This window comes from Trichosurus vulpecula, chromosome 4 (assembly GCF_011100635.1).
Source record: "Trichosurus vulpecula isolate mTriVul1 chromosome 4, mTriVul1.pri, whole genome shotgun sequence".
NCBI lineage: Eukaryota > Metazoa > Chordata > Mammalia > Diprotodontia > Phalangeridae > Trichosurus > Trichosurus vulpecula.
Window position 1 is genome coordinate 364,603,217 of NC_050576.1, and position 27,112 is coordinate 364,630,328.

The following is a 27,112-nucleotide window of genomic DNA, read 5'->3' on the forward strand; positions in this document are numbered from 1 at the left end:
TAGATTGGGCAATTGTCAGGTTATTTTAATCAATTTAGACAGTAAAATGTAAATGTCCCAAAACCAAATTCATTTGGGGATCTTGGTTATCCAGTTTGGCATTCTAGATTAGCCAGTCAAGTGATTTCCTGCCAAATTTCTACTTAATTTGTGCTATTTTGGAAAAGTGTGTGAGACTTTAAGTATGAATAATAAGAAAGATTCTGTAAAGCTTATAGGATAACTCATCATTTACAGGTTGATTGATATATTGTGAAGTAAGAAATTTTTTTAAATGTAGTATGTCTGATAAATTGGAAAACTTTCTTTACCACAATAATCTCTGTGCTGCCTTAACATTTAGAAATCATTTCTTTAAAATAATATTTAAAAGACTCCCCAAATAATCAAAGTTCATGTTGTACATGATTTAGAATGATGATGGTGATGATGATGATGATGGTAATACTACAAGAGAAATGTCTATTATTTATCAATAAACAGGAACAGTTATCTAGAAGAAAGATCTTATTCTGATGTCTTAAGCAGTAAATCTCACTTGTTGACAGTAATAACACATAATGTTTTAAAGTTTACCAATTACTTTTGTCACAACAATACCAAGAGTTATATAGTACAAATATTATTATCTCCAATACATAGATAAGAAACTGAGTCTCAGATATACTGTGTTTTGGGTAAGGTCACTCAGGCATGGTATCCATGCCAGGATTCACATCCAGGTTCTCTGATCTCAAATGTGTCTACCTTCCAAACTGATGCCACTTTTTGGTGAATGCTGTCAATCAGCTCAATTATTTTGTAAAGAAGTTCATTTCCTATTACAATATTTCTGAGCTGACTGGTTTGACAAGTTCCACTGGCCATTAACCAAATGATGAACCACCTGATAAAGTGGAAAGACTGGAATCAGAGGACCTGAGTTCAAATTCCACATTATCCCCTTATTCCTGTTCCTGTACTTATGCTACCTGCATGACCTTAGGCAAGGCACTTAGCTTCACTTGGCTTCATTTCCTTTATCTATAAAAGCCTACAACTTTTTTCTTTTCTTTATTTTTTTCTTGTTTTTATGTTAGGCACTGAATATTTAAAGATGATATTAAAACAATCCCAATCCACAAAGAACTTACATTCTACAGTACAAGTGGATTTTGTAGTGTTGGGATTTTTTAAAAGTAAATATGTGTTTAATATAATTGTTCAATAAGGACTGACTTTACAGTTGAGCTGATCCATTCTAAGGAATGTCAAGAAACATGTTCACTACACAGTTTTCAATAGAAACAATGTCAGATATCTCTGCAAAAATAGCTTGTTAAAGAAATTTTACTAGGAATTTCAATTCTTGATCATTTGATCCTGTTTCCTAGATCCGAAAAGTTTATGTGAGTAAAGAAACTTAAATGGGGGAAGGGGTCAGGAGTGAGAGAAGGAAACAACCTAATGCTTTCACCAATTTTAAGAAAATGAATTCAATTCACAGAATTACTGAACTTTCATAGAAATAGACTGTTAAGATAAAATGAACAACCATCCAAGTCCTCAACAAAGACACAATAAATAAAAATGTGGATAAGGAATGGGTCCGAGATTTTGCCGACATATTGGATTAATGGATGGAAGAAACTCTATTGAGGCTAGTTAGCATCTACTCTTCAGGTTATAGCCTTACAGGATTGCCTAGAGCACTCAAAGGTTATCACTTGGTCAGGATCACAAAGCCAGGATATGTCTGAAGTGAGACTTGAATCCAGGAATTTCTGGCTTTAAGATCTGGTCTCTATTTACTACTCCACCCTCTCTCTGATCATCATCATCACCACCGTATTCCTTGTTTGTGATAATGGTGGTGAGGGTGAAGATGATGATGATAAATTTCACTGAAACTTATGATGAATAAGTTCTAGAGAAAGAACTGAGGGAGTCTGAATGCAGATCAAAGCCTACTAGTTTTCATTTTCTTTAGTTTTTCTTGTTATTTTTGTCTGTATTTTCTTTTACAACATGACCTATATGGAAATATGCTTTATATGATTACTCTCCCAGGGAGGGTAGAATAGGAAAGGAAAGGGAGAAAATTTGGAGCTCAAATTTAAAAAAAAAAGATTGTTAAAACTTGTTTTACATGTAATTAGGGAAAAAATAAATATTATTCAAAAGAATTTACCAGAGACCAATAAGTAAGCCACAAAATATAAAGCCTCAAATAGGGCGTGATTGTTACGGCAACATAAGAGCTTTTAAAATGAAAATAAAACAATATAAAAAAGCAGTAATATATAGTGTGAAACATCACAAGATGAGGCAGGATAACCACAGAAAGGATGTTGGACTTGGAATCAGATAACTTGTGTTTGAGCGTATATCTTCATTTTACAAGATCTGTGGGCAAATCACTTCATCTGTGTGAGCTCCAGTTTTATCATCTGCAAAATGTGGGCAGCAATGCTTATAATACCCACTTTTATTATAAAAATTGTTAGGAGAGAAGTACTTGTTAAACTGGGAAGCCGACGTATACATGTAAGCATGTTTACCATCATAGATCACATTTCAGATACTAGAGATATTTTGGCAATCAATCACTAAATATTTATTAAGCGTCTGCTATAGGCCAGGCCCTATGCTGAGGACTGTTGAATCAAAAAGGGGCAAAAGACAGTCTTTGCCCTCATTGAGCTTGGGGAAGACAGCATGGAAACAAAGATATACAAAGCAAGCTATGTACAGAATACATAGGAGATAATTAATAGAATGCCCTGGAATAAAGAGGGTTTGGAGGATGCTTTATGTAGAAGGTGGGGTTTTAGTCTACACTTCAAAGGAAGCCAAGGAGGTAGTAGCTGGAATGGAGAAGGGAGAGGGTTCTAGGCATGAGGGACAGCCAGAGAAAATGCCAAGAGCCAAGAGACGGAGGGTATTGTTTATGGAACAGCCAGAACGTTAGTGTTACTGGATTGAAGAGGCTATTGAGAAGACTTGAAAGAAGGGGGCTAGGTTATGAAGGGTTTTGATTGACAAATCTTCGAATTGAAAGGGACCTTAAAGTTCATGTCATCTTATCTCCCTCAGCAATATCCCCAACTCTAGGTGTGCAGAGATGAATTCTAGGTGGGTCTACGCATTCAGGGGAAAGTATTCCTCTGACTCTTCACTTTCTGGGCTCTCTGCATGCCTGTATCTCCAACAAGGATTCCTCAAGCCTGTGTTTGAGGATCTCTTTTTCTCCTTTCGGACAGTTCTAATCATTTCTTTATTCTGTACATGGAACTGATATTTGCCTCTCCATAACTTCCACACATTGGGCCTTTTGTGGCTTAGAAGAACAAACTAATCCATCTTTCAGGTGACAACCCTTCAAATACTTGACACAATTTCCTCTAAATCTTCTCTTAGCAGGCTGTTTTCTCCTTTGGTTTTCTTAATGAGTCTGTAAAGTACTGCGAATATTATCTCAATTTTATGAGGAAACTATGTCTCAGTTTAAGTGACTCATCCAAAGTCACAGAATTGATAAGCAACAGACATAACCTCAAATCTTTCAATTGCTCATCGATTGTTCTTTCCTGTACAGTTTGGGTCTGGACTTGGGGAACGGTATAGTGTTTTATTTTTCATGCATCTAACACCAAATCAGTCAACAATGTTTATTCAACATGCCACCATTTTTATTTACTAGAAATATCTTTGGGTTTAGAATCAGAAGACTTTAATAGGCACCCAAAGTCCGAAACTTGCCATCTGCTTTACCTTGGACAAGACACTTAGCCTCCTCTGGGGCTGAGATTTTTATTCTTCAAAATAAAGGGATTGTTCTAGATGACTGCTAACAACTCTTCGGTTCTGTCTTCCTATATTTATACCCACTCTAGTACTAATGTGCTCTGTGAGTAAAGAGAAAAAGAGAAAGAATTGATGTAGAAGAGAAAGTTGGCAGAAAATGTATAGGAAAGGAGGGCATCAAGTCGTGGGAAGAGGGAGAATTGTCTTCTTCAACATTTTCTACACCAACCAGGAATCTTACCCCAGTTGAATTGGATGTAGGTGACTTGTCAAATCACATTGTACGTGTTTGTTTCCTGCCATGTTGCCTTAGGATGTAAATAAAGGAATTATGTCTTCTGTGTTCCCCACAGAGCCTTCCACTTTGGGGTGTTCAGCAAATATGCATAATGAGCTCCATTAACATTCATTTCTCACAAATAACATTTCCAGACTCATTATAGTTCATGCTGTCTATTCTTGCTTCTTGGAACTAGCTCTGCCAATGTCTGTATTTTATAAGATGATTCATACATAGCCTTAAAACTTATGTTTTGATTAAATATTCATATATTACATTCCAAATAGTTTAGGCATGTCCAGGAGATAGAGTGGGCTCTTACCAGGAGATAAGTTGATTCCCACATAAAGAGAGGTGACTTCATCATTTACAAATTTTCCAAACTGCTGACTTCCATTAGCAGGCCTTTCTGAAAGACAGCAGAGCTCTTTAAACCATGAATTTTTATACAACTACTTGCTACTGCCAACCTCTACAGCTTATTGAAATTTTTCAAATCAGTTCATAGGATTCCCTCTAGTAAGACGGATCAGATGCGTGTTCATCTCACTCACAGATACATTTTTCTCCTCAGCAGGAGGGAAACCAACCATTTTAATTCTCACCATCGAGCCTATGTTAACTGATTAACACATTGTCCCTTTTGCAACATATGGCTAGCTTGCAATTTGCTGAAGAGAATTCAGTAATCTTGTTTGGCGTTAATTCAAGTAAAGTTCCACATGAAGTGGCCATGGCTGACATAAATTCACAATTGTAATATTTAAATCATATCAGTTCATTTCCTTTTTGGTATTTTGTTTCCCATAGAGTTCCATTCCGATAGCTAGAAAACATCTCCAAATCCCATCTGTCATGGTCCAAGGCATGAGAGGACATTTTTAAGAAAGTGTGTAGACTTTTTATTTATTTCAAAAGATGGTTTCAATTACCATTAAGTCCATTGTTGGTCTAATGTTAGCAGCTCAAATATTTGAAGTTGTACTCTGGAAATCAGACACCAACCCATAGATGAAGAAATTGGCAGAGGCTTCAGGGTATTATGGTTTTCCAGAATGACTGTTGATTGCTCAAAGCAATGAAATATTTGCAGAAGACTATTTTTTGATGGGTGCAGGTTTGATTTAAAGTGTGAAAGCAGATTGGTTGCCATTCTTTGAATTCTCCCACATCTCAAACTCCTATTTCTTACCATCATTTCTCATCCTCCAGGTATGGGATCCCTCCACGTATGTGAGTTACCAAAACACTTATTATCAGAGCCAGGACTAGGGGGTAGGCAAGCTAGTCACTTACCAAGGACACAGCACCCTGTGTAGATGCAATACATGAAACTTTTTATGTTGAATTTTATCAGGTATAAAAAAACAGATTCGGTTTCTCACAGCAAATGGGATATCTGTTTTGATCAATTAGTTGACATATGTTACACTTGAGAGAATAAAAATCTCTGATAAGAACAACATAGGGATGTAGTTTTCAAAGGAAAGCTAGTATAATATTTAGAAGTTGTCTGGTGGTAACAGATACTTGGACTGTCTCTGCCTACCTGCCAATCTTCCTTTCTGACGATTTAACTCCCATCAAGACAAGAAGTGTTAAATACCCCTTATGTCCCTCATTCTTGGCTAGGACATCCTTGGGGAATCCAAAGAAGTGAAAACAGTCTTCACTCTTCCTCACTCTTGGGTAATTGACAGTCTTTTGAAAACAGTATATTGCAATGGGGTTAAACATATTTGGAGGAAGTGTGGTGCAGTGGACAGAACACCTGGAGTTGACAAAGTTGAGTTTGACTCCCAGCCGACCTGTTTGACCTTTGTCAAACCACTAAATCTTTTTGTTCTTCAATTTCCTTATCTGTAAAATAAGGGGGTTGAATTAGATCACCACTGAGATACCTTCCAGGTTCAGATCTATGATCTTAGGTTCTCGAGTGAATGGCAAGCTAAAAGCTTTAGAACAGGAATCCCTATCCTATTTTGTTTCATGGATCCCCTGGCATTTGACTGAAGCTTATGGACCCATTCTTACAATAATATGTTTAAATCCTTAAAATAAAATATCCAGCATCGTAAAGGAAACTAGTTACATTGGATTAGTTGTCAAAATATTTCCCCTGTCCAAGTTCTTGGACCAGTTTAAGAACCCCTGCTTTAGAAAAATGGCTTGTAGCAAAAGGGCAAAAGTTCATTTGATTTTGACTGTCAGTATGAATATGGTGTGACAAAAGCAGGGCCCTATGATCTAAGTCTAAGGAACAAGCTTTTGGTAGCTGTGACAGAATCTGAAGCACTCTGGCATCTTTTGGTATTCCGAAAGAATCAAACCTCTGCTCATTTTGGGTATGCACACAAATACACAGAATGTGTCTTGGTACAGTGCCTCATAAATAATGGGACTTGAAAACCTGTTTTCTAATGAAAAAATATTTTAACTACTGAAAAAGCCATAGAGGTATGCAGAATCCAGTGCTCCTAAAAGTTTCTGATGTTGGAATGAGATTGTATGTATTCAAGTATTCTTTCCAAGTCATAACTGGCACATACAAAAAGAGATTAACTTTTTAGCTCGATATTTGTATTTGGTGGTGACAGTGGTCAGTTGGTGTGGTTTGTGGTGTTATTTTGCTGCTTTAGCTTATGCCTTTCTCTGTGTGTGTGTGCGCACATGCGTGTGTGTGCATGTAAACATATCTACGTTTTAGTGAAAAAATATTCAGATATTTAAGTGTTCTAAATGGAGTTCTTGTCCAAAAACACTGACTTTTAACATTTCTTTTTCTTTTCCTCATGAGTCAAGACATATGAATATCTCCCCAAAGTACAAATATGGGAAGTTGCCAGTATAGTGAATTTTCTTCTTCATGTTTAGTGATAATCTGATAGCTACCAGTGAACAAGCTAATGGGAAATCCAAAAACTTGCAACACAGCAAATATGAAAAGGTCTCTTAAAATAATGCATTTCACAGGAAGAGATGGATTGCTCAATTTTAAAGAACATCTGACACGAGGCAGGTTTGAGGACTCTATTGTATTATTGAAGGGCATTTTCATTCTGAAAGAGAACTTTGTCTTGGTTGAATTTCAATCCAAATTGCCTTGGGCCTGGAACATGCACAAATGAAACTTTAAAAATACATTATTATGAAAGGAAATAGAAGATTAAAAATACAAATTCAAAATACATTGCTTTGATTTTTTTTTCACTTGGAAAAAATGGATACCTTTTGTAAAAATTGAACATAAAGCAGGTGCACCATACTTAAAGGAAAATTGTATGTGGAAAGGCATATTTGCATAAGTAATAAATTTCAGTAATTTTCTTTTGAATAGTCCCTGATATCCAAATGTGTGGAAAATTAAGCCGGCCCTCACTTCACAAAAGATACTAATCAAAATATCAACAACCACCTTCCAACCTTAACTATGGCTTTTAAAAATAGTTAAGGGATGTAACATAAGATAAACTCCTTTAATAGAAATATCTAAGAGCATAGGGCTATTGAAGGGAAATATTTATATTGGAAGAGACATAAAGTCATAGGCTAGCATTAAAGAATCTGAAAATACTCAGAAAATACATCCTTAATCTTCTAATTTTTAGGGAACATGGTTTCTGGCACACTGTATTTTATGCCTATTAATTTTTTTTGTACTTTGTTATTATGTCATAGATTTAAAACTTAAAGAGACCTCAGTGGCTCTGGAGTCCAACTCCTATATTTTATACATGAGGGAACTGGGATCTAAGAAGTTAAGTAACTTGCACATGGTCACCCAGGTAGCAAGTATCAGCCTGGGATTTGAACCTCTAACTTCTAAATAGTCTTCCTTAGTAATAATAATAATAATTTTATTATAATAATTTTTACATTATGATTTTTTAAAATTGTATTTCTAAGTTTGACTTTTCAGGAATACATTTCTTGAGGGCAATGAAGTACATATGTAGTAGAAGCAAGTAAACAATGAAAGTCTCAGGATTCTGGATATTCCCAGTGCTCCTCAAAGATTTACTATTTCTCTTTTGAGTTAGATATATTTCATATATAGTCTGGTAATTTAACTAGTAGTATCATTTATTTCTTTCCAAAGAATGATTTAATAAGAATCTATTTATATTAAAGAGATGAGCATAGAAAAACAACATGACACTATTCCTGCCTTCAAAGAATATACTATCTAATAGGTAGTCAAAAGGAACAAGATAATTATAATACAAGGCAGCATGTGGTTTCAGTTGTGGCATGATCAGAGTGGTGTATCAGGAAGTTTAATGTGGCCAGAGGTATAATCAATCAATTATTCATTAAATACATACGTTAAGTATCTACAATGTGCCAGATGCTCTACTTCATGCTGAGTTTACAAGAGGAAGCAAAAGACAGTCCCTGCCCTCAAGGAACTTATGATTTAATGTAGAATGCATACAGGATAGATTCGATAAGGGTATATGATAATATAAGAAATTGGCTGGTGGTAGATAGCTCAGTAAGGAAGCTATTACTATAGACCGGGTAAGAGGGAAGGAGAGTTTGAACTAATTAGGTAGAAAGGAATAGGATATTCTGTCCTGGGTACAGAGAAGATGGATGCAATTTTATATTTTTATTTGTAAATTGGGGGAGGGGAGATAGTGAAATGTGAAAACATACTGATGCAGTATTCTGTTTAGTATGCTTTGCTTCCCCAGCCTTCACACATATGCATTAAATTTGGTGTTAATAATTTGTGAATTCGAAAATGAATTACTCACTGCAAAATCATAGAATGTCAGAGTCATTGAGGCTTACCTGTCCTTGACTAAAAATGTTGTCTTACAACGTGCCCAACAAATGATCATCTGTCTATTTATTAATGACCTCTAATGAAGGAAAATCCATTACCCCTTGAGGCACCCCGTTCCAATTTTGTATGGCCATCATTATAGGGAAGTGTTTCCTTGAGTAGAGCTTAAATAAGTGAGAACAGCAATCTCCCTCACTGAGTCCAAGTCATCAAGACCAAATGAATGAGACCTTTGTGTACTAAAAGGGACTGGCAGTTGGAATTGCTCAACCTCTGTCAGTGATCTTTGATATACTGTGAAGAATAGGTAACTAACAGCTGGGTTGGAAAAAAGCAACTGAAGTGTCAATTTTTAAAAGCAGGAAGAAAATGGAATATAGAAGCTATAGGTCAGTGATCTTGAGTTCAATTTCTAACAGAATTTTCTAGTTCTCAGGTGGACCTAAGATCTTTATCAATGTATCTGTCACCTGCAACAATGCAAATTACAACCCATCCGTACCTGCCCAATCTATGCAACTCTTACTTCTTCTATAAGTTTTCCGTAAGAAATTGTCCTGATGTACTGAGGGCTTTTCTCTTTTTCTTCTGAAATTTTAATAATACTAGTGAAACACATGATCTGTTATTGGTTGTCCCTCTCTTGATATGTGCCCAGGTTTTTGTTTTGTTTTGATCAAGAGTTCTTTGATGGCCTCTTTTATTCTTTTTTTTCTTTTAATTCTTTATATGATACATGTCATAGCTTATTTTCACCAGTACCATATATTTCTCCATTGCCGTGTATGCGATACTGAATTTTATTCTTCAACAACTATAGTTTTCTATGACCTATAGCCATGCAATACTGGTTGCATATTGATATTAAAAAGATCAACCTTACTGTCTGGGTGAAGTTTGGATTCATTAAAGGTGCTTTGCAACATCACAAAAATAATGCAGCCCGCTTTCCTCTAGTTTAATTAAAGACCCAAATCACTCTCCATTTGCAGTCTTTTTTCCCAAATATAAATACTTATAGACAAACTCTGTAGGTTGTAGGGATTCTACATCATCCTGGTTTTTTTTTTTTTTTTAATGTACTGGTTCAGATAAAGTAACTTGAATGGTTATAGATCTTTTCTGGGAGGTTTGAAAATATTCTAGCAAAATTCCATCTTCAAATGTAAGTATCTAGAGGACTTTATCATCCATAGGAAACCACTCTTCAACTTGCACTCTGAGGGAAATTTACTTTGACAGTGACAGATAACTTGGACAAGCAGGTCTCCTAATTTTATGCTTTTGTTTTATTTCAAGCAAAGAGTGTCATCAAAATTATCTCTATTTTTATCTTTCAAGGAATCTTGAATACTTTTGTTGTTCAAAAAAAGGCAGCATTTTGGTCTAGGACATAGGTTCTTAACCCAATGTTTGTGGAACACTAGATTTCAAGAGATACACGAACTTGAATGGAGAAAAAAATACATGATTATCTTCACTAACCTCCAAATGACATTTGGCATTTCTTTCAATTATTTAAAAATTTTATTCTTAGAAGGAATGTGTTGGCTTCATCAGACTACTGAAGGGATACATGACAAAGAAAGGAAAAGAATCCCTCCTTTAAACCAATATTATTAAATTGTTAGATGCCACAGAGTAGGTAGCAATGCCTTAACTGTATATGTGGTGTAAAGGTCACTAGGACCTCCTTCATCTTTATCTAGGGGAGTGCTAAGCTCCTCTCCTTTCATGCAACCCCTTTAACTCTTCTCCTGTAGTTTTCATAGCTCTGTAAAACCAGACTTTGATGAAGCCATTGGGATTCAAATGAAGCTACTTGACTATGCCATTAAACCCAAATCACTCTGCCTCTCATTGATTGGCCAGTAATGGATCCCACCCCAAGCTTTACTTGTTCATAGTTTGGGTTTTGATGGCTCAGAGTGAGTATAAATAGCAAATATTTCTGTTCTGGCCAGAATCCTGAGAGTCTTCCCCTCCCAGACTGAGTTTTTTTTTTTTTTTTTGAGAAGGCAAATTAGGCCGTCTTTTGCCTCAATTCTTACCTAGCCTTTGATTGCTGAATGGTTGTTATTTTTTTTAGCATTTATATAAATACTTAAAAGTTCACAAAAAAAACACTTTATATGTTTTAACTCTTTTGATCCCCATAGTAACCATATGAGGATATATGTACTACTATTATCTCCATGTTAAAGACAAGGAAACTGAGGCTGAAACAGGTTAACTTGTCCAAAGTCATGCATCTGGTGTCTGAGACAATTTTTGAACTCAGATCTTCCCGTCTCCAAGACTCACTCTTTATTTGTTCTTATTGTTCAGTCATTTTTAATCATATCTGACTCTTTTTGACCCTATTTGGGGCTTTCTTGGCACAGATACTAGAATGGTTTGCCATTTCCTTCTCCAGCTCATTTTAAGAGGGTTAAGTTCACTTGTCCAGGGTCACCCAGCTAGTAAGTGTGGCTGGATTTGAACTCAGAAAGGTAAGTTCCTTCATGTCAGGCCCAGCATTCTTTCTATATCCACTGTACGACCTAGCTACCCAGCACCACCTGGCTGCCCACCCACTCTTTAGACACTGTACCAGTTAGCAGCCTATACGCCAAACTAACCTATTTTTTTAAAAAAAACAAGGTTATGGTGGAGCCAAGATGGTGGCAGGTAAGCAGGGACTAGAGTGAGCTCTATACAGAGTCCCTCCAAAAACCTATAAAAAAATGGCTCTGAACCAATTCTAGAACGGCAGAACCCACAGAACAGCAGAGGGAAGCAGGGCTCCAGCCCAGGACAGCCTGGATTGTCTCTGGTTGAGGTCTATTCCACACGGAGCTGGGAGCTGGGTACGGAGTGGAGCAGAGCCCAGCCTGAGCGGTGTGGAACAACCAAACTTGGAGTCGGGCGGATGGGGCCCCTAGCACCCTGAATATGTGAGGTGCGGCAGTTACCAGACCCCTCGACCCACAAACACCAAAGACTGCGGAGAAGGTTAGTGGGAAAAGCTGCGGGAGTGGAAGGAGTTCGCGGTTCGGCTTCCAGCCCCTGGGGCAGCAGAGGTGGGGCAGCTACAGTTGCTGCTGCTTCTGGCCCCAGGCCCACCTGGTGGGAGGAATTAAGTGGCGGATCAGAGCAGGAGTGCAACAGCCTGCTGAAGATCTAAGCCCAGCCCAGGCTGGGGGTTCTTGGGGAAGGAGTAGTGCGGGTATGACAGAGCTGGCACCTCCCCCCCCCAAACGTGGAACATAGAACTCGTTAGTCTACAAGCAGTCATACCCCACTGAAAAACTCAAGGGTCAAGTTAGTTGGTTGGGAATGTCGCCAGGCAGCAATAACGCACCCAGATTCAGTCTCAGACTTTGGATTCTTTCTTTGGTGACAAAGAAGACCAAAACATACAGCTTAAAGAAGACAACAAAGTCATAGAGACTACAACAAAAGCCTCCAAGAAAAACACGAACTGGCCCCAGGCCATAGAAGAACTCAAAAAGGATTTGGAAAAGCAAGTTAGAGAAGTAGAGGAAAAATTGGGAAGAGAAATGAGAAGGATGCGAGAAAACCATGAAAAACAAGTCAATGACTTGCTAAAGGAGACCCAAAAAAATACTGAAAAATACACTGAAGAAAACAACACCTTAAAAAACAGACTAACTCAAATGGCAAAAGAGCTCCAAAAAGCCAATGAGGAGAAGAATGCCTTGAAAGGCAGAATTAGCCAAATGGAAAAGGAGGTCCAAAAGACCACTGAAGAAAATACTACTCTAAAAATTAGATTGGAGCAAGTGGAAGCTAGTGACTTGATGAGAAATCAGGATATTATAAAACAGAACCAAAGGAATGAAAAAATGGAAGACAATGTGAAATATCTCATTGGAAAAACCACTGACCTGGAAAATAGATCCAGGAGAGATAATTTAAAAATTATTGGACTACCTGAAAGCCATGATCAAAAAAAGAGCCTAGATACCATCTTTCAAGAAATTATCAAGGAGAACTGCCCTGATATTCTAGAGCCACAGGGCAAAATAGAAATTGAAAGAATCCATCGATCGCCTCCTCAAATAAATCCCAAAAAGAAATCTCCTAGGAATATTGTCGCCAAATTCCAGAGCTCCCAGATCAAGGAGAAAATACTGCAAGCAGCCAGAAAGAAACAATTTGAGTATTGTGGAAACCCAATCAGAATAACCCAAGATCTGGCAGCTTCTACATTAAGAGATCGAAGGGCATGGAATGGGATATTCCGGAGGTCAATGGAGCTAGGATTGAAACCTAGAATCACCTACCCAGCAAAACTGAGTATCATGTTCCAAGGCAAAATATGGATTTTTAATAAAATAGAGGACTTTCAAGCTTTCTCAGTGAAAAGACCAGAACTGAATAGAAAATTTGACTTTCAAACACAAGAATCAAGAGAAGCATGAAAAGGTAATCAAGAAACGGAAATTGCAAGGGACTTACTAAAGTTGAACTGTTTTGTTTACATTCCTACATGGAAAGAGGATGTGTATGATTCATGAGACCTCAGTATTAGGGTAGTTGAAGGGAATATGCATATATATGTGTGTGTGTGTGTGTGTGTGTGTGTGTGTCTGTGTGTCTGTGTGTATGTATGTATGTATATATCTATGTGTATATGTATGTATGTGTATGTATGTGTATATACATATATATGTGTGTTTATATATGTATATGTATATATATATATATATATGTAACAAAGAGAGAGCAGACACAGGGTGAGTTGAAGATGAAGGGAAGATATCTAAAAGAAATAAAATGAAATTAAGGGATGAGAGAGCAACATACTGAGAGAGGGAGATACGGAGAGATAGAATGGGGTGGATTATCTCGCATAAAGGTGGCAAGAGGAAGCAGTTCTGTGGGAGGAGGGGAGAGGGCAGGTGAGGGGGGAATGAGTGAACCTTGCTCTCATCATATTTGTCCTGAGGGGGAATACCATACATACTCAGTTGGGTATCTTACCCCACAGGAATGAAGAGGGAGGAAGATAGAAAAAAAAATAAAAGGGGGGGATGATGGAGGGGAGGGCAGATGGGGGTGGAGGTAATCAAAACAAACACTTTGGAAAGGGGACAGGGTCAAGGGAGAAAATTCAATAAAGCCGGATGGGTTGGGAAGGAGCAAAATGCAGTTAGCCTTTCACAACATGAGTATTGTGGAAGGGTTATACATAATGATACATGTGTGGCCTATGTTGAATTGCCCGACTTCTTAGGGAGGGTGGGTGGGAAGGGAAGAGGGGAGAGAATTTGGAACTCAAAGTTTTAAAATCAGATGTTCAAAAAAAAAGTTTTTGCATGCAACTAAAAAATAAGATACACAGGCAATGGGGCGTAGAAATTTATCTTGCCCTACAAGAAAGGAAGGGAAAAGGGGATGAGAGGGGAGGGGGGTGATAGAGGGGAGGGCTGACTGGGGAACAGGGCAACCAGAATATAAGCCATCTTGGAGTGGGGGGAGGGTAGAAATGGGGAGAAAATTTGTAATTCAAACTGTTGTGATAATCAATGCTGAAAACCAAATATGTTAAATAAATAAATTTAAATTTAAAAAAAAAATAAATAAAATTTAAAAAAAAAAAGAAATAAAAAAATGTGAGCAAAAAAAAAACAAAAAAAAACAAGGTTACTTAACTGGTGTATCAGAGGAATTCTGTAAATATGTTATTGAAATTTTATAAGAACATTTACAAAAATCTCTTATACTATTCATAGTATCTAGAGAAGTCTTCTAGATAATAGTACAACATTATGAATTGGGAAATGGTTGAATGGCTAGATTCAAAAAGTTATCCTTACTGGTTCTATGTCTGCTTAGAAGAAAGCCTGCGCAAGAATAGACCACATGTCTCTGCTTGGCTCTTTGCCATTTCACTTTTTTCCCTCTCCATAACTTTGATAAAAGTGCAGCTAAATATCATGCATGCAGATTTTGTATATGACACAAAGTGGGGAAGGAAAGCCAACATACTCAATGACCAAGCCAAGATTTGGCTGAAAAATTAATCTAAATTAAATGAGAAATTTAATATGAACAAATTAAAAATTGTACATTTTTGAATGCAAGTACAAGACTGGAGAGGACATAACAGACCCTCTGAAAGAAATCTAAATGTTTTAGGAGACAATGAACTCAGTATGCATATGTATATTTGGATACCTAACGAAGATATAAATCTGTATTTGGAACCCTCTATATGCATATGTATATTTGGAATATTACATGTTTTTGTGTATGTGTGTGTATCTATGTGTATATTTTCTAAATTTCTAAATACTGAAATAGAGTTCCACATATAATATTTAAGATTCCTGTGAGATATTTGTAGTAAATGATATTTAAAGAAAGACTGCTTTCTTTTCTTCTAGCCTTACTAATGCTCTTGTTAGCCTACCTTTGATAAGCTAAACAGGATCCAGAGGAAAAGAATCAAGTTTATTCTCTGCAAAGATCAGTTGTATATATGTTTATGTACACATGAATATATGTGAACATGTATGTATGTATATATGAAAATTTATACATATTTATATATGTGAACATGTATGTATGTATATACATATATGTCATAAATGGAAAGTACTGCACTTCCATGCTATTCAGTCAGATACTACTGGTATCATCAACATGGAAAAGTAGTTGGAACAGGCCATGTTTCTTAAGGATAGATTTGAAATAGAGTAAGAAGTCCTTAGTAGAATTGAGAAGAATGGGTGTATGGTTGTGCTAAGTATTTCATTAGAAAAACATCAGAATACATTGAAAATGTATCTCATCAATTTGTGTCTGAAGCCAAGGAGGATTTTGTAGAAAAAGGGGGGTGGGGAGATGAGAGGGTAGATGTAGGATTCCTGTATATCAGAACAATATACACTGTACAGATGTAGTGCAATGAGAAATGCTCTGTTTTCCTCATCTCCTCTGTCACTGACATCTGCATTAAACATTTTTGGATAAGTAAAAGAAAACAAATGTTTGCTTTTTTTCCTTAATATGACAAGCTTAAGATTTGGAATATGAATTTTGCTTTGGACCTTTAAGGTACATGTCCAAAACAAAAGTTGTGTATAATCTGTAAATATCTGTAATAGGTATTTAAGGATTTTCATTACTTAATTGGGTATTTAAAGGTTCTAGGAATCCCCAAAGAGAATGTCTGTGGTAAATATGCTTTCCATATGCCACATGTGATTGATGCAGACATTGGGTCCAAGTCATAGAATAATAATTAGCATCAACTGCTCATACACATTAAAATCAAATGCATTTATGGACACCCTTTAAAAAATTCTCTCCATGACTTTAATGATTGAGAAACTAATAATGGTCCATAACACATCTGCCTTCAATCTTGGTTTAAAGGGCAGAAGCTTTAGATGCTTAAATCTCAATCATAAACTGATTCTATTGTTATAGTGATTCAAGGAGCACAGTAAATAAAGACAGACTCAGAATTTCAGACTTATAACTGGGCTGAAGCGTGCTGCTAACAGATGTAGACTGGACCAATAGCAAACAATTCAGCCATATAGAGAGAATTCTTAAATGTCGGATTGACGATTTAGAAAATGCCAAAGTATAGTTTTGTACAGAGCTGAAAATATTTTGGAATGGTAAAAATTTGATTAAGCTGGAGTCAATAAGAACTAAATCTGTTCGATTTTGTACTAACTAATCTCATTTATTAAATAATTAAACTCTAGAGAAATCGAGAGAGAGAGAGAGAGAGAGAGAGAGAGAGAGAGAGAGAGCAAATCCGTATAAGTAGTGTTATAGGGTAGAGAAGGGAGTGAAGGGGAACGATACGATATGATGAAAGGAGCCCATTACATTTGTTCAATAAATTCGGTTTTTAGTTCAGAACCACTATAGTTTTCACACTTTCTTCATGTAGAAAAACTTCTGTTAGATCACACCTAATATGTCCTGAATGCCTAATACATCATAACAATGAATTAGTGTCATTGGTGAGATTTCATGAGCTTGTGGAACTAGTGATGGAATGAACCTCAGAGGCCATCCAGTCCACTCCCTCATTTTATAAATATGCAACTGTAATTGAGAAAGATGAAAAGCCTTCCCCAAAGTTTAAAATAGTAAGTTATCAGAAGCAGGATTTCAACACATTGGCACTTACTCTGGAGCAAGTGATCACACTTAATAGAAATGAAAATTGGACTCAGAGAATAGATGAGATTACCAAGGGAGAGAGAAAATGGATGAGGAGAAGGCCTACTCTCGCGTCTTGGGGGATAGGACAGGACAGTAATCCCAACTACAAGATAATGAGGAGAGAGCTATGTCATAAAAGTCAAAGGAGAAGAGTGTGACTAGACAAGCAAGACGAGGAGCATTTATTAAGCACTTACTGTGGACTAGGTACTGTACTAATTGGAGGGAATACAAAAGCCAGAAAAAAAGATATAGTGCTTTATCTCAATGAGTCTGACTCCAGGGGTGAAAGATAATAAGAGATGGGAGTGGAGCTGGAAAAGAAAAGCGCTTGAATGGGGGGTATAGAGCTGACATCAGAAAAGTCAAAAGCAAAGTTCGGAGGGAAATGAAGGATGACTGGCTGGTGCCCTTACTCAAAATGGAAAACTTTGAGAGGAACTCACTAATGGTGGATAGATGCTGAAGGGGGAGAAAGTCAAATCATCCAATGGATGTTGCAGGATGAGGTTATTCCAGTCAGAATACGAGTAGTCAGAAACACATACATCGGATATATTACAGACAAGTTTATAAACTTTCTCAATGAAGTAGACATTTCTTGAAATTATTCCGAATACTATAAATACTCAAATCAACTGTAAAGGACCTATAAAGGAAGATGTCATACATTTCAGAGAAACAACTGATAAATAGCATTACACATATTACAACTTTGCATATATTTATAAATCTGTGTCAAATGGTAGCTTTCTCTAGTGCAGGGTGGGGAGGGAGAGAGACAGTTTCCAACTTGAAATGTATCAAAAATACGGAGAAAAATGCCATAGAATATTCAAAATGAAAAAAGTAATTAAGCTAATTTTGAATTCTACCAAGAAACAGATTCTGGACCTATTCTGGAATCTGAATTAATGAATTAGGCAGTCCTCCTCCCTGACCATTTTCAGAATGGACCCTGGTTTCTTTTTTTGCCCCCAAACCCTTCTGGAATCTGAATTAATGAATTAGGTAGTCTTCCTCCCTGACCATTTTCAGACTTTGGACCCAGGATTTTTTCCCCTTGATCCCTTCATTTTCAAAGAGGACCAATGACATCACGATGGGGAGGTCTTGACTTGTATGTGAATTGAATTTAAGTGAAGCAGAGTTGTTCAGAGTCATTAGCCTCAGTCTCTCTTCTAGAGTCATTGAAGTCAAGGTGACAGATGATGGCCTGGGATGCAGTGGATGACCTTGGCATCTTCATTGTCTAACCAAGCACTGAACACTCCACAACACCTGCTTCAGCTGGCTTCATGGCCATTGTAACATATTGTTCTCATCTACCCATTCTGCTGGGGGAATTCTTTACATGCTTGACATGACATCCCCCTTACTCATCAATGGATTTGAGGCCTATCTGCCTCAACCTGGTTTAGCCTGTCTGGTGAAACAGTTTTACCAGGGTGTGGATGCTGCACATGCTAAGCTTCTTGGAACTACAGGTGAGAGTTGTGTGATAGGTGGACACCAATGGTGGATGGGCAGCCTCAAAGAGGGCTTTGCAAGTCCTCACACCAGAAATGCTAGTTTTCCTTGAACATCCCACATACCTCATTAATAAAGTCATGAACAAATCATTAATAGTCAATAAAGTCACTAATGAAGATATCATTACTGAGTCTATACTAACAACGAATAAAAAGGTGAGAAAGATGTATCTAGATAACACCAGCAACCATACAGAGGTCTACTAAATGGTTTTGGACCACCAATTCTCCCCTCCTATCAGCCCCCCTCCCTTACCTTAACCTTTTCCCTTACTACTTCTTCCCACCCTTCTAATCACCCCCCTTTTCTTTCCCCTTTCCCCTCCTACTGCCTGTAGGGCAAGTTAGATATCTATACTTAAAAGAGTATGTTATTCCCTCCTTGAACCAAATCCAATGAGAATAAAGTTCAAATAATGCTCTTCTACCTCTCTTCTTTCCCTCTAATACATTATGTTTTTGTGTCTCTTCGTGTGATATAATTTACCCTTTGCTGCCTCCTCCTTACCTCTTCTCCCATTGCAATCCCTTTTATACCCCTTAATTAGGTTTTTTATCATCATATCAGTTAATTTATACCCACACCTTCTGTCTATACATATATATCCCTTTGAAATGTTGTAATAAATATACCATTCTCAAGATTAACAAGTGTCATCCTCCCGTGTAGGGATGTAAACAGTTTGCCCATATTTAATAACAATTTTTTCTTTTTTATTCCTATTTACCTTTTTATGCGTCTTTTGAGTCTTGTATTTGAAGATCAAATTTTCCATTGAGCTCTGGTCTTTTCATCAGAAAGGTCTGGAAGTCCCTTATTTCATTGAATATCCATCTCCTTGCCTGAAAAATTATGCTCAATTTTGCTGGGTAGTCAATCCACAGTTGTAGTGTAAGCTCCTTTGCCTTACAGAATACATATTCCAATCCCTCCAGTCTTTTAATGTAGAAGCTGACAGATCCTGTGTGATCCTGATTGTAGTTCTACAATGTTTGAATTGTTTCTTTCTGGCTGCTTACAGTATTTTCTCCTTGGCTTGATAATTCTGGAATTTGGCTACAATACTCCTTGGAGTTTTCAATTTGGGTTCTCTTTCAGGAGGTGATTGGTAGATCCTTTTGATGATTATTTTACCCTCTTGTTCTAGGACCTCAGGGCAGATTTCCTTGATGATTTCTTGGAAGATACTGTCCAGGCTCTTTTTTCATCATGGCTTTCTGGTAGAGCAGTAATTCTTATCAATCTATTTTCCAGGTCAGTTGTTTTTCCAATGAGATATTTTACATTTTCCTCTAGTTTTTCATTCTTTAGATTTTGTTTGACTGATTCTTGATGCCTCATAGAGTCATCAGCTTCTACTTGCCCAATTCTAATTTTTAACGAATTGTTTTCTTCAGTTACCTTCTGTACCTCCTTTTCCATTTGGTCAATTTTACTTTGCAAGGAGTTATTTTTTCCCATTAGATTCTGTGCCTCCTTATCCATTTCACCAATTTTACTTTTTAAAAATTTGTACTCATCAGTGAACTTTTTTTTCCATTTTGTCCATTGAAAAGAATTGATCAATTATTCTTTTACCTGTCTAGTTTGGCTTTTAAAATCGTTCCTGAGGTCTTCCAAGAATGCTTTTTGGGCTTGAGACCAGTTCATATTCCCTTTTGAGGTTGCAGATATGGGTATAGTGTCAATGATGTCCTCATCTGAATTTGTGTTTTTATCTTCCCTGTCCCCATAGTAAGATTCTGTGGTCTTTGCTTTTCTAGTTTGCTTCTTCATGGTGATTGCCTTTTTCCTGGCTTTTGAAGTGGATCTCTGCTTCTAGAGCACAGGGGGTTCTGTCCCAAGCTTCTTGTGCTGGGAGCTGGGAGCCTGGGTATTGGTTTTGTGTGCTGTGGCCTCTGGTTTTGTCAGCTAGAAGCTATAAAATGCTGCAGCTCACCTGATGCTGAGCTGGAGCTGGCTGGTGTGTGCCAAGGATCGAGGCCCAGTGAAGCCTTCTGACTTACCTTGGGGTTACACTGAAGCTCGCATAATGAGGTGTGGGGGAGGGGGTCTGGCTGCTGGAAGTCTCCTCTTCCCCTAGGGCTGCACTACAGCATGGGTAGCCTCAGCCTTCATCTGTGCTGGTGTCTGCTAATTCCCCTGGCTGTGCGAAGGCATGCCTGGGGCCTTGGTGTTGGCGCTTGCTGGCTCCACCCCACTGGGGCTCAGGAACTCCCACTGGTCTGCTGAGGTGGGTCTTGGTGGGACACCTCCACTGCACTGGTCCCCTTCAGCCATCTCAAGAGGGACCTGGCTCTCTAGCTTCCTGAGCTAAAAGACTGTTGTACCCCTACTTCTGGCTCCGCTCTTCCAGGATTTTTCTGGGGCAGTATTCTCTGGGTTTTTCAAGGTCAGTAAGGGGGGCGATGAGAGCACTTGCAGTTTACTCCATCATCATGGCTCCAGGAAGTTCCAGTAGGTGGGTTTCAAACCTTTAGTTTGTGGGCTGATAGACCCACGAGTACCTCCTCCCACTACTGCAGGCTCTGTGCTTCTCTAACTCAGCTCTGACAGAGTCCCGAGCCGAGAGGTTTGGGAATCACCACTTCTGTCAGTGGTTCAGACTGCCGGGTTTGCTCCTGCTCTGGTATGGTTGGGTATAATACTGAGCACTCTGCTCTCCCAGCCTGGTGCAACAGATCCTTTATGTCAACCTTCTAGACCCTCCTGGGCTGAAAATCTGCCACATTCTGTCTCCTAATGGATTCTACCACTCTCAAATGTATTCAGATTCACTTTTTTAGAGGTATCTGAAAGAATTTGTGAGAGAGCTCAGCTATGTCCCTACTTTCACTCTGCCATCTTGGCTCTACACCCCCCCCCCCAAATGTTGGAAAAGACATTGAAAGTTGAGCCTTCCAGAATTATTATACTTCATTTTCCCCTGTTACTTGATAATGCAATGGTTGGACAAGAGAATTACTGAGAAGTTTTGCGAATTGGTAGTGCAGCAAGAAGTAGTCACAGTGTTCCTGACATTATTATGAACCCCCCATGCTTTCCATCCAGCTAAACAACATTGATCCTAGGAATATTTGACAGCCACATTTCTTTAAAAAAAATCTTTTATTCTAGTAAAAAAAAAAGTATAAGTTTGATGAAGGCCAGATTAAAAGAGCATTTCTCTGTTTTGACCATAATTAAGTCAGGGTACTGACAGAGTTGTAGAAGAAATAAACTTTGAAAGGATTTCTACTGAGAATAGTAGAACTCGCAGAAAGAGGGTAGAGGGAAGTGATTAAATGAATAGTCCTATATTTGAAGCTCAGGTAGGAAGACAAAATAAGTTAAGCTTATATCCTTGCAACGTTCTCCCTCATGAAGTGAGAAAAATTCAGCGGTTCCAAAATGAGCTGTAAAACTATCATTCCAACTTGAAAAATCTAATTAGAAAAATAATTTCTTGTTATTTATCTCCAAGAAGCCATTTGAATCAACATTCCTTTTCAAGTTTTTGCTAGACACAGCTCTGCTCAACAGAGCTTAGAGCCCCTAGGAAAAGGTTAGTTAAACACACAGCCTGTTTATATAGATAGTAAGTCTGGTAAATATACCGTAAATTGGAACAGCTTCGCATGCTCTGCTCAGACATTTTGAGATCTCTCTCACCATCTGGAAATTCCTATATCCTTTCACCCATATTCTCTCTTTTGTTTTAGATACATAGTTATACACACATTGCCATGTTTACAATGGATATAAACACATCCATAAATAAAATCAGGATACCAGAGAAATGAAGGACACAAGGATTATACCCAAACATCACTATGGAATCAACCATTTTTCTTTCAAATATGGATTTTCCTTTTGCTTCTTATAATGGTGTACTATCATATTAGACACAGCTGATCTTGCTTAGTCATTACAAAGTTGGAACATTGGACAAACTTGGTTTTTTTAAAAATATTTTTCTCATTAGACACCGTCTGGAACATGCATTAGATTGCCTCAATACAGGTTAGGAAATAACCAACCATTTCTCTTATTTCTGCATTTAAAGACCCACATTAAAAAAACCCTCTTCCAAAATGATCCTTCAATAATTTCCCCTTTTCAAATATAGCAATGAGAAGCAAGAACACTATGCAGAAATAAAACATAGAGGAAATAGTAGTCTTCTTAGTATGTCCATGGGAAAAGGACAGCATAACACAATTTTCCTATGCTTCTCTGGCTCCCTGGCTGCTCAGTTGTGTCCTGTCATGAGAAGACATCTGGCATGGTATAGTGAATGGAGAATTACCTCTGGAGCTAAGGAGGTCTAGATTTAACTCCTACCTCTTAATGATACAAACTATGTGACCATGGGTAAGTACCTTACCCTCTAAGCTCACCCAGGCAACTCTGGAAGACCAAGTTATAGATTACTGTGAACTGATTGGAAATTTTGATTTATGACTAAAGATCTATAGGTGTATCTCCTCTTTCAAACCTCCAGGATTCCTTTGAAAAAGTAGGTGTGCCATTTCAGGTGTGAAAATTTTACATGAACAAAGCAAACTTTCCATTGACAGTTTTCTAGAGACCAATAAAAAAAGTGATGGCTGCTAAGCTCATTTCCTTTGCAAATATTCAATTTGGCAAGTTTTTCTTACACGTTTGCTGAACCACATGGCTAATATGTTCTCATGTGTCATACTTGTAAGAACTTGTTGTTCTGTGAATTTGCATAAGAAAGGAAAATATTAGGTTGGAGTTGAGATTTACATATATATATATATATATATGTACACACATATACATACACACACACACACACACATCATTTTTCAGTATATTTCAGAAGTCAGGTTCAAGAAACATAGTTCACATAGGAACCTAAATTCTTGTAGTGAACTACATTTTGTCAGTCCTCCACCCTCAAATATCTATTATACCAAGGAAGAGAGAAGAAAAATCCACAAATTTGACCTATTCCTGGGGAACCAGGTACTAGGGTTGGGTGGAGGATGGGGGGTGGGGGGAGGGAGCCAAAACCTTTCTCAAATTTATCCACATATAAGTGGATTAGAACAAGTAGGGAATTGAACAGGCTTGAATAGCCAGTCAATTTTATAAGTATTCAGGACTTCTGCTCCACTTAGGGATTTAAAATATGATTTTGACCTCTTCAATTGATGACTTGATTTATGCAGTAGAAGGGGGCAACTCGATGTCACAAGACCTTTAAGAGGGAGTTAATTCAGTCCCTTTGAAAGGTCCATAATTCTAAGTTGCTACAGAAATGGTGTTCATTCATTTTTTTATGAATGTAAAAACGGTAATTTAAAATAATAAATTTTTAAAAGTGCTGTGTTCTCATAATAACTTCAATTAGCTACCTACACACTAAAATTATTACCTAAGCTGGTAAACAAATGCGTTAACCCCAGTAAGTCCCAAAACATTTGATGTGGGTGTCAACACAGGTTTGTTTGTTTGTTTATGTTTTCTCTCTGTTACATTTAGTTTTTGTACTATAATGGTAACACTTGCCTCACTTGCTTCACAGGTTTGGGGAAAAAGACATTGTAAACCATTAAATTCAAAGTCATCTGTTTGACATTTTCAACTGTTTACAATGTAGTTCTAATTTATCTTCCCAGACTTATTTCATCTTCTTCTCCTTGCCCAATCTCCGTTCTATCAGAACTGTTCTACTTTCTCTTCCTTGTATGTGGCTTTCCAGTTCCCATTTCCCTGTCTTTTCATAGACTATCTCCTATGCCAGGAAGGTACTCCCTTCCCACTTCTGCCTCTAGGAATCCCTAGCTTTCCTTTAAGGATCAGCTGTAGAGCTGTCTCTTATGCAAGGGCCATCCTGATGTTTGGGACCATTTGAACTCTGGTCATTCTGAGTAGGGAACCATCACTACCTCAATGGTGCCACCTAGCTGCTACTAACATGAACTGATTTGCCCAACATAGCCAAATCAAAAGGCCTGTGAATTCAGGTCTAAGGCATAATCTCTCCTATGGGCCATTTCCCTCTGTCTTTGACCTCTTCTATTCTTAATAGTCTTATCATCGGATCAAAGGATAGGTGCACACTATTGGTGTATTTACACATGATACATTTTTAATTTTAAAGTGCATTATTAATATTTTTCCATCACTTACATAAGTCTAGACAATCAACATAACAATAAATCAAGCACTGCTTTGTAGTATTTGTTGATATCATAGACTTAAATGCTAACCCTGGAAATTTAACCATCAGCTCCAGACATTTGAGTGGACTCAGGCACCCTCCTGTATAGTCTCTTATAACTCTTTTCTTCAATCCTTTTGTCATCATCAACTTTATCAGAATAAAGTTAAAGTTTTAGTTCTGTGAAACAACAGAATGCCTTTTAAAATTATTTAAAATTCATTTACCACTAGTTTAAATGATGCAGTGAGGTGTTATGTAGCAGAAAAAGTAGAGGAAGGACTTAATCTATGCTCTGGATAAACTCACATCCCAATGAATCTTCGCTCACATTTTAACCATGTAAAAAACTTGCTTATGGATTATTGAAAGACATGTACTTTGGAATATAGTTCTACAGTAACTTTATGAAAAGGAGACAATTATGGATTTAAGTTTAATAACTTCATAAAATGAATAACAATTTTATTGTAAAAACACAGTGCAGTTTCATCCTAAATATATACAGTTCTTTTTGGAATCAGTAAATAATGATTATCTCCCCAAAGGAAGAGCTTAAATCATTCTTACCACGTTATTCTGATACGCAGTCGGATATGTAGAATGCAGCTAACACCTTCAATCATGACTGATTTATTACCAAATAGACTTTATTATTAAAGTATTACTTGTCTTTCCACATTATTGTATATGTTTATATTGTTATTGTCAAATTTAATCAAGTTCAGCCCTAACTTTGAATCATTTTCGTAGCTATAAAGCCTAAAATGCATGCAAGGAAGAGACACAGATGGCGATTAAAGGATCTTGTTAGAGTCTGTTAAAATAAAATGACAGATGTACCTTGGAAATAGAGTACAGGTGCAACCGAAAGGAAGTTATTATTTTATATCTGACTTTGTCCAAAGACAGCTGACACTATTTGGAATTTTGTTAGATGAGATTTAGGCATTTTAATATTTTTGACATTTGGAATATATTTTCAACATAAAAGATATGCAAATTCACTGAAATTGTTTTCATTTAAAAATAACAATAAATTTACATATGTGCTTTGGAAATATTTAGTGAGATTTTTAGTTGTTTTTTTTTTTTTTTGTTTTAACCTTTGAGACACTGCTAATTCAAGTAACTTCTGTAGGCTTTATGAAAACAAATTAAAAAGGGAAGGAAGGAATGATTTTTCATTGCAAAATACTAAGATTTCTTCAACATATGAAGGCTCAGAGGGAGAGGTTTATCATTAAAGATTCTGTAGCTAATATCTGAATATTTTATTGTAATTTTGCATGATAAGAGGATTCTTACCCCCGCCCCCCCCCCCAAAAAAAAAACAAAGAAAGAAAAAAAATACACTCAGATGCACTTTCCCTGTAAGCTAAGACATGGGATGATATGTCTAGATTGTCAATGAAAAAGGGAACACATTGGCTTTCTTAGTGGATTTTTGAAAAGCTCAGCATCCTGCGTCCTTTGAATGCCCCCCTTGTTGAGAGTACTGTGTGATGTCTTACATAGTACAAAATGACTTCACTAATCCGGATAACATTGGACTGCTTCCATTTTTCATCAGCAAAGTGATAACCACCCAAGAAGTCTAATGGAGCCTGAATATTTTCCCTATTTCAGAGAAATTTCCTTATTTTAATGTCATACCGAAGATGCATTTCAGGTTGTTAATCATGACTTTTGGTTTTCCGCTTTCACATACCACAAAAGGTGTACTATAGTCATTGCAAAGTATCCTCTTGGTCAGAGCCTCATCACTTAATTATAACTGCATATAAGACTATACTACTCATCACAGTATTTCTCAGCGAAGAAATGTTTCTAACTCTATTTTATACTGGATACAGGATCATAAGTCAGAGCCTGTTAAATCTTTCCTTCTTGTTGTACCAATGTGCTTTTCCTTTCTATTTTCCCTTGAAACACACCTTTTCTGTGGAAGAACTATGAAAGAAGGCAAGAGACATTCCAAGAGCCCTACATCACACCATTTACGTGAATTAGTTTGGCAAAAGCCAGTGACAGGAGACTTATTGTTGTGCAGTTCTGCTTTCACTAATAAGTTTTACTGAAGTCAGCAATTACTTTCAAAGATTTAAGGGAACTAGGGGCTCAACTAGCCTGCCAAGAAGCACAAGCAATTATGAAATGTGCCACACATAATTATGTTGAAGGCTAAGATGTTCATAATGGTTTATTGCACCAAAGAAATGAAGGAAAATCAGGATATACTATTTGTCATGGAACCCACCACTTCATAAAGTAGAATATTATAAAAATGAGGCAGCCTTTGTTTACACTGTACTCCCTGATTTCTGGTTTTATTGACATTTGTCCC

At 37.2% G+C, this 27,112-nt stretch overlaps 1 non-coding gene across 1 annotated transcript; it reads right to left on the reverse strand.

Moving 5' to 3' along the window:
• Nucleotides 1-10,473: 10,473 nt before the first annotated feature.
• Nucleotides 10,474-10,601, reverse strand: LOC118849344. Its single transcript, XR_005010393.1, has one exon. It is a non-coding gene; the product is annotated as a U6atac minor spliceosomal RNA (small nuclear RNA).
• Nucleotides 10,602-27,112: the final 16,511 nt, after the last annotated feature.